This window comes from Apteryx mantelli, chromosome 5, assembly GCF_036417845.1.
Source record: "Apteryx mantelli isolate bAptMan1 chromosome 5, bAptMan1.hap1, whole genome shotgun sequence".
NCBI lineage: Eukaryota > Metazoa > Chordata > Aves > Apterygiformes > Apterygidae > Apteryx > Apteryx mantelli.
The window spans coordinates 78,244,869-78,250,239 of NC_089982.1; positions in this window are offsets into that span (position 1 = coordinate 78,244,869).

Below are 5,371 nucleotides of genomic sequence, written 5' to 3' on the forward strand. Positions count from 1 at the left end.
GTATTGTAGAAGCTGGTCCCTTCTCCTCCTTCTCTGGTTTTTGCAAAGCAACAGTTCTGGGTAGAGTAAATTGCTGAGCTCTTCTTTTTCCCTCCTCCTGCTTCTGCAGGGACAGCATTGGCCATGGAGGGGGCAGGATGGAGAGCCCAGAGCAGCACTGGCTGGCTGCTGTACCCTGACAGCAGCCCCATGATCCTCAGTGGCCCTCTGCCTCCCTGACCTCCCACAGGGATATCTGCTGAGAGGTCCATATTCCCAGTGCTGGGAGAAGCGGCAGCACTGAGACAGGGTGCTGGTGGTCTCTGCAACCTTTCTGTTCCCAATCCCTGCCCCTGGGTTTTTATGTGCCCCAGACTAGCACTACCACTTGTACACTGGGTATGCCATCTTAGCTGAAGCCTCCAAGATACCACCGAAACATACACAAATGATGTGGTTGATAAATCAAGGTCGTTTAACATCTCGAAGGAGTGGACCTCACTGGTCTCATTGCTGCCATTCTCCTATTCCCCAGCAACAGCGCATATTCTTAGCAACTTCTAGCACTTTCACAACCTCCACTACTTTGTCTCCTGAACACTGGGTTCTCCTGACCTGTCCCAGGAACAGGCTGTCACCTGGGCTACCTGAGTGAAATCGCTTACAGCACATTTCTCCACTGACATTTCTATTAACCCTCAACCACAGTGGATCATTAATCAGTTTGTTACTTGGATCATTAATTATTATTTATGCAGAAACTCAGTGGAACACTGTCAACTTGAAGAATCATGTTCCTGGACAAAAATATGAATTGTTACTAGCTGAAATGAATGGAAAATATTGCCCAAGTTTTCTTTTTCAAGTTCTTGACGCATCTGTTAGCAAGCTGAACAGACTCGTGTCATTCCTTTGCACTTCCATTTGTGCTCTTCAGCTCAGACCTTACCTATCACTGTAAGTCTCTTTCTTAGGAACAAATGTCAAAAAGTAATTATTAGAACTGTGGAAATATAATTATTTAAGATAACTTTCCCTTTTTAATGACATTGACCTTCATTATCATATAAAGCTTTGTTTTCCTCAGGCATTTTCTAGCAGTGGCTCTTCTAGCCATGAAAGAAAAAAACAAAAACCATGCATGGTGATTGAAAGTGTGCCAAACTTTATTGACAGGAAAGCAACAAGGCTTTGGAGGACTATGAACAAAAGCCTACGGAGAAAGGGATACATTATGTATAAGAACACATTCTAGAAAATACCCCAGGGGAAAAATAACCAGACTTGAACAAGTGTGACAAAGCAGACGCTTCCAGCCTCACTGACTACATTTCTGCTGAAATCTCGTGGGGACGACTGGTCAAGAAGTTGAAATCAACAAAAAACATCAACTCACAGGTTTCTCACAGCGATGAGCCTCTTTAAATCATGTAGACGGATGGGAAAGAGAAAGACAGGTAAAAGATTTGGCTGCTCACTTTCCATCAAAATTAGTAAGAAGTGGGTTTTCAAACTCCCTAAGGAGAAGCGAATTCTAACTTTACTGTCATAAAAACTCAGAGAGAAATGTGGAACTGCATAAAGTTAATGAATGTGTGGAAACAAAATAATTATCAGCAAATGTGAAAGTTCAGCCTAGAAATCTGCACATACATGGTAGGCAGAGAGCCAACAGGCACTTGGAGGTCCAAATGTACACAAGACATTGACAAAACAAATCATTGCAGAAACAAAAATAAATCAGTCTCTGATTGACAATGTAATTTATAAAATCACAGACTTGAGGCTCTTCTGCTTGTCCCTCCTCACATAGTTAAAATTCTTGAGTGATCTCACAAGTGCCTCTGTTTGGGGCAGTCACACGTGTCTATGCTTTGGTCAGAAACTCCTGATGTTTCAGACACCTAGTTCCACTAAGGAGCTTACTTGCTTCTTAAGTTATCTTAAAAGCAAAGTGAGAGTACTGGTTCTTATTCACAGTATGGTTTAATCCATCCCAGAAGACCACTCCCAACATCCCAAAATAGAACCTAACATGATGATTGCCTTAACATGCTTTCCCAGATAGAAAAGAAAATAAATGGTTTAAATTCTAGTAAAATTACAAATTCGACCACTTTAACTTGCAATAATATAGAAAGTAGTTGCTTTCCCAGAAAATTCATCAGCTTAAAACAACTGAAATCCCACTGTAATCTACTTGGACCTTTTTTTCTCCATCCAAAATCCTCTCAATGCCCTAGAAGTGGACCTTTTTAAGGTGACTCTAAAGAATGTAACTTTCATCTAAGACATCTGCAGGCTGAGAGAGCTGTCGGCTATTTTGTTTAAGTCTTCACCACCGCTTCCCAGCCACAGTTTCCAACACTGTGTTCTGAGTCTGAGGGAAGGCAGCCTGAAACCCTGCCCTTTCACACTTCCTCAGATAATCTCAATGGATAAATCTGGGTTATTGGGTATAGTAGCATCTGTTCATCTCTTCACTTGTGAAAATTCATCTCTAAATGGTTCACCCCCAAATTTATCCAAGTTAGAACTCCTAACCTGCCCTTCCAATATGCTTTGAAAAAACTGTCACATGAAATTTAATAGTCTTTTTTTTTTTTCTTTCCTCAAAAGCTATCTTCATACTTTTCCTAGCCAAAGCATTACCTTTTTCAGCTGGGACTGGAGGATGGCCACAGAGGCCAACTGATACAAATCCCTCTGACTCACGAGAGGGGTTTCCTCAACCAGTCCTACTCAACCAGTCCCAATGCGGAGCTGACCTTCACGTTCTTCTGTCTCTTTTCTGTGAGACATCCCATGAAAGAGGACCTACTGGAGCTGTTCTGTGACTTTAGCTGGCTTAACTCCGCAGCCCAGTGACACTATAAAATGTCATGCCCTTTGCCACTGTCTGTAAGTGGGAACAAGCTGCTGGAAGCCACATTTGTATCTCTAGTTTCCTGCTTTTGTTAGTGCCTATACTGTAAAGTCCCAGACAACTGTTCTTGAAATGCTGTTTACAAAAATAGCATTTGGATCTTTTGCACACTACATTTCCATCTGGAGCAGATCTTTTCTTCAGCAATTCCAAATACATGGATATATAGTGGAAATAACTGTCATGCCTTGAATAATGGCACCATACAATAGAGAGCAAAACTGACTTAGAGGTGAATCCCTAAGAGTACTGAGCTCTCGAGGTCCAATTCTGCAAAGCTGTTAAGCATGTATGTACGTTGTTTTAAGCAAGCTGTTCTTGCAGCACCTTGCAAGATTTATTGTTAGTACTCTAAAGGCTCACATTGATTCCTCAGACATGCAGAACTGAAAGAATTGTTACAGAAAATGCATCGAGAGTATTAGAACTGGAGCGTTGTATCTTGGCTCACTGATCCATCCAGTTTATCTATCCAATCTATCTACCTTTGTACCTATCCATCAGCATCCCATGCACAGCTATCCTATCTTGTTTTTCAAGCAAAACTTGTTAAAGCATCTCAAAATTGAATTAATTCTAAGATCACAACTAGGTCTGCTGAGCTCCACAGTCCCCTTCTCAGGAAACATTTGATAAGCCATCTGTGTGTGCAAAACCAGTATCTGCTTTTGCTTTATCAGGCACAACAAAAAGCAGTTCAACAAACTGTCTTCAAGTCTACCTCAAAATGTAATGAATGAATTGATGTGGATGCATCCTTTGCCTGATTCACTGCACCAAATACAGCATTAGCTGAACTCTGGGAAAGTCGGTGGAGCTTTTTTGACTACAGACTGCAAGGGTTTTTGGAATACTGTAGGACTTTTCTTGCTATATCTTCTGTAACAACTAAAGGCAAAGCATTAAAAATCTCAACTCTGTGGAGTTATCAGCTCTTCAGATTTAACAAAACTTCTGCAATATTTGGTGTTTCTCCTGAAATCTCAGTTCCTGGAGCCATGTGATATGAGAATATCTGCATTTAAATAAGAAATGAAGCATAACTTCCAGCTAGCATAATTTTAAAGTTTGAAAACTGATGATAAATTCTCTCTGATTTCTCTCTCTGAACCAAAACGTATGCATTTATTTCATTTTGTGCTGTTTGTAAAAATCCCATGATTTCTTGTACGGTATTCATGACTCTAGACTCCTGAATTTGTCAATACCAATAATCTGACGGTTTCTGTGACCGCCAATGAAGTCGTAACATAGTGGTTCCCATATGATTTAACCACAGCCATGCTTTGGAGATAGTACTGTACCAAATTGCATTTTAGCTCTACTCCTTCCTTGCAAACAAGCAACACGGCAGCATTACGCAGGAATCATTCCAAATACTGCAATATGGCTATCTCAAGGGTGGCTTTGAGCAACTACTGTCGAATCCTGTAGGTCTGGGTTTCTTTCAAAGGCTGCTGGAAGCCAGCTTGGGGCAGGGGGAGCTCCTTCCTGAGGGGCCAAACCCAACTACCTCATGCAAAAAGCAGGCAGGGCTCTCTCTTACCACAGAATATGAAGGCTGCATATGCTTTCCTCCCATCTGGTGCTGGGTCACAGACCCAAAGGATATAGGCAGAGGTGGTTTGGGTTTTTGTTTTTTTTTTCATATCTTAAGGATACCTGGATTTGCATTCACTCTGGGGAGGATGGGCCCACGGGCAGCCCTTGCCCTGCCGAACATCTCAGGGAAGGTGACATGTCCAGGGGAATGGCTGGTGACAAAGCCTCTGCCATTTTGCCCCACTGCTCCCAGACACCACACACCGGCCGGTGCTCCAGAGCGGGTGCCCTCATGCCCAGAGCAAGGAATAGAGGCTCTCACCTGGGCCACCGCCGCAGCTTCTGGGGTAGACAGGCAGCTCCTCAGCATGGGCACCGCAGGGCTGTCCCCTGCTCTGTGCCTGGCCCCTGCCTCCTGCAGAGCTGCTGCCCACTGGCAGCCATTTTGTCCACCCCTCTCACAGAGGCCGCTGCAGGGGCACACAAAATGGCGCCCTGGCTGCCTCTTGGTCGTGGTCTGTGAGTTTACTGCATTGTTGATGGCTGTTTTCAGCGCTGTGCTCACAGGTCGGCGGGGCTGTGTTTTAGCAGCCTGCACAGACAGCCTGTTGGCCCCAAGAAGGTAAATGTTGCTCAGCCCAGGCACAGTACAAAGAAGCCCAGACCACCTCAGTTGTCCAGGGTGCGCTGCTCACCTGAGGTGTGCGGCTGCCTCGGCCCCACTGGCTCCTTCAGCCGGCCATCCCGCCCAGCGCCTAAATGCGGGGTGAACTCTGCAGGACTGACTGCTTTGGAAGCACTTTAGATTTCAGAAGTGATGATTCAGCCACGCGACAATGCGTTTCTCAGCGCTGCACTGTAAGGACTCTGTGCTGTTTATTGCAAATAATCAGCTGGGGCACGGAGGGGTTGGCCAGCGGTCCA